This window comes from Passer domesticus, chromosome 3 (genome assembly GCF_036417665.1).
Source record: "Passer domesticus isolate bPasDom1 chromosome 3, bPasDom1.hap1, whole genome shotgun sequence".
NCBI classification, from domain to species: domain Eukaryota; kingdom Metazoa; phylum Chordata; class Aves; order Passeriformes; family Passeridae; genus Passer; species Passer domesticus.
This window is the reverse complement of record NC_087476.1, coordinates 48,631,568-48,645,528: the sequence shown is the minus strand read 5'-3', so window position 1 is coordinate 48,645,528 and position 13,961 is coordinate 48,631,568. Positions and strand designations below refer to the sequence as shown.

General features: G+C 36.9%; 1 long non-coding RNA gene across 3 annotated transcripts in view; it reads right to left on the bottom strand.

The window, feature by feature from the left end:
- LOC135296537 (uncharacterized) overlaps positions 1-13,961 on the bottom strand; it is a 104,445-nt gene that overhangs the window by 72,929 nt on the left and 17,555 nt on the right. The gene's annotated exons all lie outside the window — the stretch shown is intronic.

The window sequence follows — 13,961 nt, the reverse complement described above, 5'->3', positions numbered from 1 at the left end:
CTCAGCCAGGGTCCTCAGGTCCTTTTCCCACAAGTTGCTTTCCAGAAGGGTTATCCCCAGCATATATTGATGTCTGGGGCTGCTTATCCCCAGGTACAAGACTTTCTCCTTCTCCTTGCTAAAGTGCCTGAGGTTTCTGTCAACCCATTTCTTCAGACTGTTGAGCTCCTTCTGGATGGCAGCATGACTGTCTGGCACATCACTGCTCCTCCCAGCTTTGTATCCTCATCAAACTGACCTGCTATCCAGATCATGGACAAAGATGCTGAATGGTACCAAACCCAGTACTGAGACTTGGGGTGCATGGATATTTGTCCCAATTGCCATGATCAATCAGAGATTATCAAAAGTAGTGTCACAGTGACTTAAGACAGCCTCAGCACTCATGGGTCTGGATCTGGGCCATCCACGATTCTTAAAAAAACCTACAAATATTTTCTACCTGTCTGTCTGTATAGCATCTCCTTTTAGTTTTAAAATGAAACATAATATTAACCATGCTGTTTTACCTTTTAATTTGAAACATCTATGTTCTTGTCTTTAGCCTAAACCCACAACAGCTTCCTGGCACTATGCCCTGTGCTCACACATGCCAAAGCTGACCATGAATTGACAAACACGATGAGAGCAGTGTAAGCTATAAAATTCTGCTGCTTTATCAGGATTAAGAGCAGTTATCATGTTCAAGTGGAACTTCAAGAAAAGAACACATAAACAGTATACTTTCATTTTCATGCTTTAAAATAACCTCTCTATCCCTCCCCCATGTACTAAGAGTTTCATCTTAATGTCCCCGTTGCTTACCATAATTTTAGATAACACAGTTGACCTTAGAGTGTGTTTTAGTGATCAAATTCAGCTTTAATTATTACTATAAAAAATTCTTTCATAGTAAAGACCACTTTCCTTCTGGGTCTGACCTATGCCTCTTTTAACATTTTTCATATGTGGACAGAAATTACAGGTACAGAAATATAGCTATTTTCTACTTTAGATTCACTAAACCATTAGAAAAATGTCTGAATTCAACAATAATTTCTTAAGGTTATTTAATGATTTATAGTTTTTCTATTGCTGTGGTTCAACATGCTGCACTTATTATCTAAAACAGTAAACAGTGAAGTCTGGAAACCACAAAAGCTGAAAGAACAGTGAATTGTAGATGTATGGCTGTACCAGAATCTTTGCGAACAAAGTCAGTAACATCTCAGAGCTGCCTACAGGGTAGATTTCAGATGTGAAAGCACTGGTAGATAGACCCATCTTAGCATTTTCCTTTATTGGATTCTCAGGCATATCAGACAGAAATTGTTTTGCTGCTTCTTCTGAAAACTTACATTAACATTCGTCTCATTTCTGGAAATACATTTTTAAAAATTAGACTTCTTAAATAATGAGATTTTAAAATACAGGACCTTGGTCTTTGATTCTGTGGAAGATAAACTTCTTTAAGAAGAGATAATTCTTAGAAAACTAGACTTTTTCTTGTAGAGAATTTTTTTTAATGCTTACCAAACTAATCCATTCATTGAAAAATAATGAATAAGAATTCAAGACAATGAATGACCTTGACTTTTGTGCATTTGTTTGCTACAGCAGGAAGTCCCTAAGGGAAGAAACTAGCTCTATTACACAGACTTAGTACAATATAAAATATTGTGGTAAAAGCAAATAAAATATTAGCACCCCAAACCACTATTTGTGCATTTTAAAAAAGATTTTACACTCCTGTTGCTGAAAAATTTCACTCTCCTCCAGGTCAGAAATTGTCTATTATGACCTACATATATATATTGACATATATTATGCTACACTGCATAACAACATACTGTATGCTGTGCTGTTTCCACATAGGAAATGTCTACAGTATTTTGAAGGTCACCTGGAATTGTTTAATGTATTTTTTTAATGTTTTTCTTTAAAAAAACCCCAAAAATCCATACCAAATCAGCCAATCAACCAAACTTAATGCCTTCTTCCTCATCAGTGCTCCTCCTCTCCTCCCTTTCTCTCCATGTTTCTCATATCTAAATATGGTTCATAGATTTCTGGCTCTCTGGGGTAATCTCTAACAGCTGGACATCTAGGCAGAAGAAAAAAGAAAGAAACAGAAGAACAAGAAAGGGTAAGAGTAATGTTACTTGTGGATAGCTTTCTTCAATAATTGATTATTTTCTGTAGTTTCTGCAGATGCGCTGGTTATTTGACCAGCATGGTGTGTCTGTTGCCATAATAAACTAATTGAGCATTTGGATGGCAATGGCCCAGGGCTGTGTGTAGTATGACAAGTTTCACCACCTGGTCTGTCTGCAGTTTCCACCGTGCTCCCATGGGAATTTTGAATCTGCTCAGTCTCCTTTCATCTGTGACCCTCTTTATAGATTTTCAGCATGTGTGATCCCTGCCCCAGGGGAGACAGTTTGCTTCAGAAAATTGTCCTGTAGGTAAAAGCAATAGGCCATCCATTACCCTCTTCCTTCCACTCTCAGGTTAATGACTATATTAAATATTAAACCGGGTTCCATCTCCAGAGTGTCTGTGTAAGTGATTTTACATTATCTCATTCAACCCTTCTCTGATTTCTTCTAAAGTGTGTTGCTTCTTTCTAGAATAATTCTAGCAGTGAAAACCATGATTGATTTGACAGCCATTAACAGAAGGTTTAGTACTAACCTTCCTCATCAGTGAGAGAAAAAGATGGTGAAAATGGAAAGAGGAAAACAGGGATACATGATGTGATGTTGATTTCTCTTACTTAATATATTGTTTTATATGGTTTCTACAAGTTATTAAGAAGTAGAAAAGGACTGCACATTTGCTTAAAGGGATGAGTGAGAAATAAATAGAACCTTTTCTGCCAACTGGGATTAAATTTCATAAGAAAATTGTTTGGTTAGCAACTCACAGAATCATAGAATACTTCTGGTTAGAAAAGACCTTTAAGATCATTGAGTCAACCATTAATCTGCCAAGTCTACCACTATACCATGTCCCCAAATGCCACATCCACACATTTTTAAAATTTCTCCAGGGACAACCACCTCCCTGGGCTCAATGTTTCACTATAGTTTTGGTGAAGTATTTTTACTAATATCAATTTAAGCCTCTCCTAGTGCATCTTGAGGCTGTTTCCTCGTGTCTAATCACTTTGTCAAATTGGAGAAAAGATTGAGCAGCCCCTATCTCCAACCTCCATGTAGGTGGTTGTAGACAGTGATTAAGTTGACCATTCTCTGATTCTGTGATCTTATGTGCTGCTAACCTAGGAGTTCACAAAATACAAGGAAAAGCTGCAGCATAATATAGCCCAGCCCTTGAGGAAAAGCCTTGGAAATTCCCACCAGAGAAACCAGCATGTATTTTGGTTGTAAATTACTGCATAACTTGTGATGCTGTAGAGATTTTATTATATCCTTGTTTGGATATTATATCCTTGTTTGGATATTAGCAACTTTTTAAAATTTTATGCAAACAGTGAAGAAGAGCTCTCAGATTCTGCTTTAAAATGTATCCTTTAAATCCTTCTAAAGCGTTCATTGAACATAAAAGAAAAACAATCATACTATCTGTACCTGTAAAATGCTATCAAATACCTCCATTTCCACTAGAAACATTTAGCAGGGGTAGTCAATTTGAAAATGAACACTTTAGTGTTTTACACACTTTAGTGGTGTAAATCTTGATTTATGATGTTAGAAAGAAGTGAACCAAGAGGATTGCATTTGAAGTGCACTGAAACTAGAGTGAATTATAGTAAATGGTAGAGTAAATGCTAGTAAATGTTAGAGTAAATGCTCTGCTTATCAGAAACTAGTCACAACTATATAACCAGCGATAGAGTTGTTGAATGTTTGAGATTTTTTCATCTTAGTCCCTGATAGAAACCAGAGTTCTGCTTCTCTTTCTGTGAGCAGAAGTCAATGTATCTTTTTTGCTGTCTCCACCTTATCTTCTGGTTTAAGCAAGTGCAATGAGCGCTGTTCTATTGCACAGACACAGTTTGCAGAGTTACAACCCCAATGAATGACTGGAGGTTGAAAACAAACCCTGACCCAAAAGCAAAAGCAAAAAAAAAGGTCAGATAGCTGTGAGGAATCCAGTGTGAAAAAAGTTCCTTTAATTTCATTACTCCACTCTGTTGCTGCCCATCAATTCCCAGTGTTGCCCTCAGCAGCAGGTTATCTCAGAGCTGGCTGAATCTGCAATCTCTGTGTGGCTCCTGGCACTCTTTGCTCTAGGCTGAACCCCATAGATCAGGAATAAGGTGCACTGATGGGACTGTCGAACACAAAAACTCTGTGATGGATCTTCACCACTCTAAATCTAATGAAACAATTGCTGCAGAGCAAACTTAATTTTCAGCTTCCTTTCTGTTTTTCACCATTTAATCATAGCTAAGTAAAAATGTGTCATATAGTTTTTATTTGTAATCTATTCTTGAATCCATGTGAATTTAATGAAATAATGTTTGGGGTTTGGGGTTTTTCCCCCTTCTCTTTATTCCTTTCACTTCACCTCTGGTTTGGTGTACCCAGTATTACATCTGTAGTCAATCATCCTTACCAGACCAGCTTGCTAAATTATCCTCTGAGTGTCAAGAGAAGGCAGTCTGAAATGTTGATTTAAAGGAATGATGCTTACTTGGGTCAAGTAAAACACATAAAACCCAAGGAGGCATTTTCATACTTTCTTTAGCTCCACTTGCATTTCATTTCTCTTTGTCACCTCCTTTGTCATTACTGTCACCCTTCACCAACAAAGCACTGGCAATTAACACTGAGGTAAATTGGTGAGATAACATTTACCTTGGTGTTGTCATTTTTCTGTGGTTGATACACAGGAAATCACAAGCAAGTGACCAAATGGGCTAAAAGGTTAGAATTTAATCATCAAAATATAAATAAGTAAAGGATGAGAACATGCCAGGTATTCAGTAACACCTTGTAAATGGGGCTATTTGTTCTACAGAAGAACCAAATAGATTTTGCTTCGTATTTATCTTCATTTGTTGTTAACTGGAACAGGCTGTGAAAATCACGAAGGACACACACTGTCTATATAAATTTAAAAAGCCATTTTTCCCCTTAAAATCTAAGCACCAGTTAAAAAGAGTAAAACAGAGCAAATTTAATTGGTATTTACACACACCAACATTAGCAATTAGCAAAGCAACAGCAGGGGGAGAAGAACAATTACTGCACCCAGTGTAAATGGTTTATTTGGATGAATTAAAGAAACAAGTCAAACTTAACCAGCTGTTTGCAGAAAGATTTTTTCTTTATTTTCATAAACATATTTATTTGAATGAAATTATTCCCCATTGACAGTGGGGGAGGATTAGAGTTGTTTTCCTCCTCTTAGTTTGCGTATATTTTTTGGATATATCAAATATTGTAAACGTTAACAGATTGCTTGCTTGGCTAATGATCATCCAAGTATGATAAAGGATGACAGATTAATAGTATTTTTACTATGTAAAATAACATTTGTCCACAGACTTTGTTGGTATGGATTTCCACCCAGTTAGAGAGATTAGGAGAAAGCACTGATTTGCCTCCTCCCTCCTTTCTTTTTAAGACATTATAAGCAAAATACTAAAGGGTATTTGAAGATGAAGATGTCTTTGATCCTTAATTCTGAAAGTCAGTGCAATATACAAAGAGCTTATCTTGCAAACATGAAAACCTTCTAGCTGAGAAGGTGAAAAGTAGGAAACTGAACTAATTTTATTGCTCCCTCTTCTCAACCACTTTGACCAGGTGGCTGTTGTTGCATTTGTCCTTCACTGTTTGTGACTGATGAGACATGCTGGACATATTTTGTGAGAATTTGACAAGCTGATGCCCATTCCTGGGTTTATGATTCTGGGTGCTGTAGTGATGGATAGCTGACCTGCTGTTCTAAGAGTCAGTGCCATGTGATGTGATTTGGGCTTAAATCTGAGAAGTCATTATGAAAACAGCTGATAGTGACTGTTAGAGACAGAGTTTGGAACAGGAATTTCAACTGTGCCTGATTTTTTTCCATGCATATTTTATTTGATTTTAGTTAGGACTTTTATTTGAGGAGGCTCGGGATGGGGCGGGGGGTGCTATAATTTTTTTGTATGTGATAAATTTAAAATGTGAAAACTTCAACATGCACAGAACTAAGAAAAAATATTTACGCCAAGAAATTATATTTTCATCACAGAAAAGCTTGATACATGGGAGTGACCTAAGTGTAGACTTCATAGGCAGGAAGAGTGCTAGGACATCCCTCAAATTAATGTTATGATGTATAGTTTGGAAACAAAAGAGCATGGTCAGAATAATCCTTTCAGCAAACTCTGATGCTTAATCCATGGAATTATTTTAATATTTTTGGAGACTTTCTGCATTTCTTAATCTCAGAAAATTTTAGAAAAGGAATGCAAAGTGTGGCAATGATATTATCTATTTTAAAAATAAATCAACCATATGCCCAAACCCATCAGGTGCCAGAAATTCAGTAAATTCAGTAAACCAGGAAAGCACATGGGGCATCTGTTCAAACCTGCTAAGAAGGGGCAGCAGCCACAAGGGGAGGAGCATATGAGGAGATAAGTGAGTGGTGACTTACACTGGGAGAAATGCAAAGAAGTACACAGAGAGATAGATGGGGCAGTCCTGTGGAAAAACGCAGCCCAGGGTGCACACTTGGTAGGAGGCACTCCAGTCTGAAGGGACTTTGGTCTTCAGGTAGACCCAAACTGGGGCAAGTACTCCCCCAAAAGACTGTTGCATATGGACTGACTGATACTAAAATGCACAGAGGAGTGTAGGAAACCCAGTAAGGATCACAAAGGAGCAGGGAAAAGCCACTAGGACATTAAAAGCAGCAGATAGAAACCAATACACTCCTTCCCAAACTTCTGTGCTGCCTGTCACCTTATTGAAGCAATTTGGAGGGACAGGCTGTAAAGGGTGGCCGAAAAAATGATTTTTTAAAAAATTAATACTGGAATCAGTGAATACATTGTTTGTGTTTATTTGGAATAAATTCAACTAAATAAAAATTCTCTCCATTGAGGCTGTTTTGTCTAGTACAGTTTATAGCCTTTGTGAAGGGGTGCATGTAATAATTGTCTTCTTGGTTGACAGCAGGGAACTTAACCAGTGCTCAAAGAATATGCCAATAATAGTGACACATATTTTTGCATCAATTTTACCCATTTGTAGACATTCTCCTGGAAATGTTTCCCAGGTTCAAAATGGAATATGTAATAAAAAAGTCACAGAAGTTTTCTGGAAAATGTAAAAGAATACTACAAAGTTCTTTGAAAGAGTACAAAAATACTGAAAATAAAACAAACCCAGAGGAATAGAAGTGATGGAGAGAAATAGAAAATGAGTACCTTGCTGAACTGTGCAAGGACATGAAATATAATAAATGACATGATATTCAGAAATGTGAACTGTGAGTATTTAGCATCTCTGAAAATCAAGTCAAAGACTCCTGCTCAAGGGAGATTTGTTTTGTGTGTTTCTTTTCTATAACAAAGACAGTGAAATTGAAGGGAGGTGAAATACATGAAAATGGTTTTTACAACATCAACACATACAACATGATTGATTCAAAACAGAGTGAAGTATGACAATAAAAGAAATGAGGGCCACTGTGTGAAAGAAATATAAGTAAGTAGTTAGGAAAAACTATTGCTCTTGGGTTCATGGAAAGATGCTTTGAGTTTTGTGGAATGTATTTTTTCTTCCAGAAACTTGTTTTTCTTCTGTGACCCTATGAGAAAGAACTGAGTCTCCTGTGCAGAATTTTTCTGTTTTGAAAGTAGCTAGAACAACTGCTTTATTTTGACTTTTCATTCCTTTTCATAAGCCTCAGACCTTTCAGTGTGGTCACTCTCAATTTCTTCCAAGCATTTATTTTTAATTTTGTTCGTCATCTCAAGCAGCCACGTCACTTGATTGAGATCTGAGGACTGCTACCAGAAATAATTCATGGAAGTAGGAAACAAGATTGGTGTCAGGGTGTATCCAAGGAGAACTACACAGGTGATGGACTTTCAGCTATTGATTATTAATACAATCAGTATCTCTAAACTGATGTAGGACTTAACAGTTCATTAACAAAAATGCATGACAGTGAGGAGAACATTGGTTAATGGGTCATTCCTAATGAACTGCTATTCAAAAAAGCCTCTTCTCCCAGGCAATTAACAGTAGGACAGGAGACTGAACATTAGGAAGTATTTCTTCACAGAAAGGATAATTAGATATTGGAATGGACTTCCCATGGTGATGGTGGAGTCATGGTCCCTGGAGATCCTTAAGGAAAGACTGGACATGGCACTGAATGCCATGGTCCGGTTGACTTGGTAGTGTTCAATCACAGGTTTGACTCCATGGCCTCAGAGGTTTGTCCAACCTGATCAATTCTGTGATTAATGAATTGACACTAACTATTAGGTAAAATTTCACAAAATGTTTCTTCCTATAAAAAAATTGCTGTTCCATCATTCTCACATTAAATTGCTTATTTTTATCTCACACATGTTAAAAAGCAAATTTAGATTATATTTGAATTAGATTTGAAGTTTCTGATACATGGCTTGGACTTGAGATAACAAGAGTGGAATGGAGAAGTGTTAATTCTCTTTGAGGAACAGGTCAGCAAGGAAGATGCAACTAACATTAATAATGGGTCATATAACTTTCTGTACCACAGTCCCACAGTGCTGGGAATGTTTACACCGATATGTTCAAGAGACACAAGTCATCTGTCTTTTGTTGCATAAGAACTGTTGAAAATATACACTTAAAATAACCACTGGTGAGTCTAAATTTATGAGATTTGTTGGGCTGATATTCCCAGAAAGAGAGATTCATCAACATGCCCTACTTAGTGAAAAAGATATGCAAGGATTTCTCCTTGGTGTCTCACTGTGTTTGGGATCTTTAGTCTTTCATATTCTAAACTTCATTGTTTAAGGTCAGTTCTCTATTTCTCCCTGGACACTGGAGAAACCATACTGCTGGAATACAATGATTGGTTCAAATACTTGAGAAATGAGTGACCTGTTTTGAGGCAGAGCCTGAATCTGACTCAAATTATTGTGGCAGTTCAGCAAATGGTCAGTGTACAACATAACTGCCCTCAAATGCGATTTCAAATTTTTCTCTAGATTCTTCTTTTGAAATTACACCCTTTCTCTTGTATCTGGACTGGTTTTAACCTTTGCCACTTTTTTGTTATTTTACGTTTCATACTTTGAAAGCAGTCTGGATCTGAATTTCTTCCTCTTTGTATTTCCAAAATGGACATTTATTAAAAAACCCCAGGAATCTAGAGTTTTCTAAAACTGTGTTGTTTGATTAATGGTACTAAATAAACTGTAAAAAAGTTTTAACCTTTTGACTGCTTTGGAGAAGAGTGCATGACAGCATACAGGAGCTTGACCAAAGGCTGCAAATGTTACAGTGCAGGCTAAGCAAGAATGTGAAATGGACAAGATGCAGAGGTTAATTAGCTGAATTCAGTGCATCATGCAAGAATATTTTGGTTTATTCTCTGGTTTGCTTAATATTCTAGTTTTCTTCTCTGATTTCTTCTTATCAGCAATTTTAACTACAAAATATACAATTTTACTACCCTTAAAACTGGAGTGACATACTCTTGATTAAAAGGATTTTGACAATAAGGATTTTGAAAGATGCAAATAAAGGTAGAACTGCAAAGCAGTAGGTTTTGATTGAAATTCTGTGTGTTTCTTCTGTCTACAGCTTGGTTTGTGAGTGTTGTTTTCCTAATACTGACAGTTTTGTCATATCCTTTGTTAAGATAGATGGCCATGTATTCCTTAACAGTTGTAACTGCTCAGTGGTTGGCAGGTCTAAAAGTAGAAACTATGGAAGGCAACTTTGCTTCCTTTTCCAAACAGTTCAATGCAATCTTTATGATGAAGGAGATGAGAGTTTTGCAGCTTGTGCTTGCACTGTCCCTTGCCTCCTTTTTAGGAGACTGAATGTTCTCTTTTTTTACCAGTCTCTGGCTCTGGAAATTCATTTATTCAGGAAGTTATTTCAGAATAGATCCCAGGCAGCCCCACCTAGCAAGTTAAATTAAACATGCCCTGCCTGGACTAATAAAGGGAGAAAGGAAATCTGTATTGGTTAAACCAGATAACTTCTTTTGTTCTTGAGAAAGAAACCCACTTCTCAACAAGACTGGAATACCTCCCTATCTGTTCCCACTCATGTTTTCTGCAACAGCAGACACAAACCAAGACTGGGATAGAAACTTAATATTTTTGAATTTCAAAGTGGGAACCATGATTGGCTGGCTTGAAATGAAAAGGACAGAAGATGCTGCTTGTTTCGTGGCATGAAAAGGATATTTAAGGCTGGGAGATGTCCTGGTTTTGCTCAAGACAAGGTTTATTTTTGCAGAAGCCATGAGGGAGCAAGGCTGGGACAAGGAGGTTTTCCTATACTATCACATCGTTCTATCACATCATTGATGGAGGTGGGGAAAAGGAACTCTTGGGGGAGAAGAGGTTCCTTCCAGAGTGATTGTGGCAGAAGGAGCCAGGGGGGTTCTGTGTGGACTATTCCTCTCTAGCACCCTCTGTCATGAATATTGCTGCTGTTATTGCTCATTTTCTTATCTCATTGCTGTTTCCAGAAAATTGTTCTGATCTCAACCCATGACATTCATCTTTTGTGCCTCCAATTTTCCTTTCCATCCTGCCTACAGGGGAAGGAGGAGGGGAAAGCAGGGGAATGAGTGAACAGCACATGAAGAGTCTTGGTAGGGGCACTGAACTGGGGAGTACTGTTCCTAGACCATGCCAGCCATTAGAATTCACCAAAAAAAAAAAAAAAGAAAAAAAAAAGAGTTAAAATTTATTTAAGAATTTTATTGCACTTTTCCACTTTTCCACAGATTCCAAATTCTGTACCATCTTTGAATTAATATCAAAGCCAAACAATCCATTGAAAGAATTGATGTATTAGAACAATGTAAGACTTATTCTTCCCTCCAATTATTATACTCACTGTGAAGAATCTGCACTACCTCGTTTAAATCTTTCCTGAAGTGGGTCACACAGTGAAGCTGATTGATAAGGAGTTGGAGAATTGAACTTTATGACTGATCAGCAGACCTCTATCAACTATGGGAAGGGAGGTGTACCACAAATAGAGCTGTCACTGCAGCAACCTTGCTATTAAATCTTTAAAAGTGCCAAATTTATGGCCTGGAAGAAGGGGCATGGGCTGATCCACACATACACATTGAATATGTAAGGAGAATACTCTGGAACTGCAGTGAGTTGTTGGCAGGAGACTTGAACTCTAGTGAACAAACCTATCTGAGCTCAGTGGGGAAAAGTGTGTAGTTGTGCTGCCTTTCATCAGTTTAGTGACAGGCTGAAAAGCACGCTAAATCTAATACAGAAGCATTAATCTCAGTCCTCTTTTTTTTTTTTTTTGAGAGCATGAAACTGTGAGAACAAAAGGAACAGATATAAGCTTCTTCTTCTTTTGTGCCAAAAAAAGAAAAAAGGAAAAAGTAGAAAAAATATAAGAAAGGAAAAAACTGCACATAGAATAAAGACATATGCACATGCAAAGGCGTAAAGACTGTTTTTATTCACATCTCATGGCCTCATATACAGGCAAGGGGAGCAGGAACCTTCTGAATCTTTGTGATGGAAAACTGGAGGTGGTTGAGATGTTGTAAACCTATGACCTATTCTGAATAAGCTGCCTAAATCTCCTGTTCAGCAGCATGAGGCAATTGTACATGTATTACTAAGAGATGTGATTATCAACAGATGTCATCAGTTCAGAATGAGTTTGAAGACATTAGCTTTTTGGGACCAGGGTACAGCACAAACTCTGCTGACCGTGCAATTAAATTTAGCCAGCATAAATATAAATACCTATATCTAATAAAAAAAATTAGATTACTATAGATTCTGGTAGTAAACAGAGCCTAACAGAACAGAATAAGCAAGCTATCACTTTAACAACATTTTGCAAAAGAACCACTCTTGTGTGTTTCACATTTTCAGAACAGTTTGCTATACAGTTTCCATAAACTTAGGAAACTTAACTACATTTTAATACAAATCATTGTACAACCTCACTGAATCATGTGTGTAATTTCAATTTTTCTGTCTATTTTTGTTTCTGCTTAGTGTGATAGTATTGGCTGCGCCTGAACTGTTGAAGTCATCCTGTTTCCTGACTCCCAAGACAAGAGAAATGGTGTCTTTTTGGAGGAAAGTGTCCACATCCATGCCTTATAAACTTTTCCAGTGATCTCCTATTGAGTAGCTCCTGTGATCAGAACCTTATCCTTTTTTGTGCATAAGTTATTGACTGATCTCCCTAAGAAACCAGGCACAGCTTACATTTCCTTTAGGGGAAGGTTTTTTTGTGCCATTCTGCCATTCTTGTCAATCACTTCTGATTATGACCTATATTTAAATCCTATTGCAGAATCAAATCAGGGATCAAAATTAGCTTAGCCCCTGCTATGTATAGAAAAACTTACAGATTTTTGTATTGGAGTTTGGTGGATGTCAAAAAAGAGAATAGGTAAAGATGGCGATATAATTTATGCTTAGAACTTTGTGGAAAATGGTTTAAAAATCTCTTTCCCATGGACTGAAACCTAAATTTCATCAGGTTAAAAATAGGGAATGAAAAAAATATCTCATGAATGAATATTTAATTTCAGATTAGCTGTTAGTTCATAATATTTGTGCAGGTTGAGTAAGAAGCACAAGCCTTTTTTCTAGCTGATTCAAAACAGGGACTTGAACTCCATTACCTCACATGCCAAGTAAATATCCTATCAGTGTTGACCTTTCTGTTTGCTAATGTCATTTTTGTCTCTAATTTTGATCAGCTGTTCTATCTTTGCTGAAATTGATATGATCATTCCTGCAAAAAGTCTGAGTTTTAATGAATCTGAACCTTCTCAAGAGAAAAACATGACATAATAATTTCACTGGAAATTCCTGAACAACTCTATTAGGAGGTTTATTCATTCTATTGGTACAAACCTCTAGTTACATTTACACAACAAATAAATCAGAGATTGTTCTCTGGCTCTGAGGCTGCCATGGCAGAGTTTGAATTCACATGGCTGTTCCTTTCTGCAGTGAACACATTTGTTAGCCTGATAGTTTCCAGCCTGACCAACTCTAGAAATACCCTGGGCATACCCAAGGATATTAGTGGTTGGCTCAGTCCAAAACTGGACTATTCATTTAACAGTATGGAAAATTACAGCATGGAACTCACTTGCGTTTTTAATTCACTAGCATAGATGTAGCCTGCGTTTACAGCCTGGTCCTGTTCTGTGCTTAGTGCTGCCAGTGTTAGTTATTGAGTTGTATGTCTACATCAGTGCGTGGGTGAGCAGGTGCGCATCAAATTAAATATTCATAGGCTCATTGAATCTCTTAGCTAAACTGGATTATTTTTTTGTTAAAAAAAATCTATCAAAATCCCTATAAATCAGGGCAAGTGTTCACTGTTCCTATCTATGCAATCTGTAGAATGGTGCAGTCTGAAATTTGAGCAAAAATTTCAGTCTTGATGACAAAAATTTTAGGTAAAACAGTGATGTATCAAGAAGAATAGTAAAAATATCCTTAATAATATTTTAGAGACTCACTAATATATAGGATAAACATATCTGAATTTCTGCAGCATTTTATGTATACCAGTGGCACAAACAATAAGAACTGTAGATGATTTTCTAATATACTAGAGGAGGTTTATGTTGTAAAGTTAATCTTGGTGAATTTGTACACAGATCATTAGGAAACAAGCTGAAGGACAGTTGTCCAGTTGGTTGTACTGAGAAGGAAACTCATTCCTGGATAGACTTTCAATGTAATCTTATGTAATATTTCTATTAAAGGCTTTGGCACACAAGTAGGTGTATACTAATGAAATTTGATAATG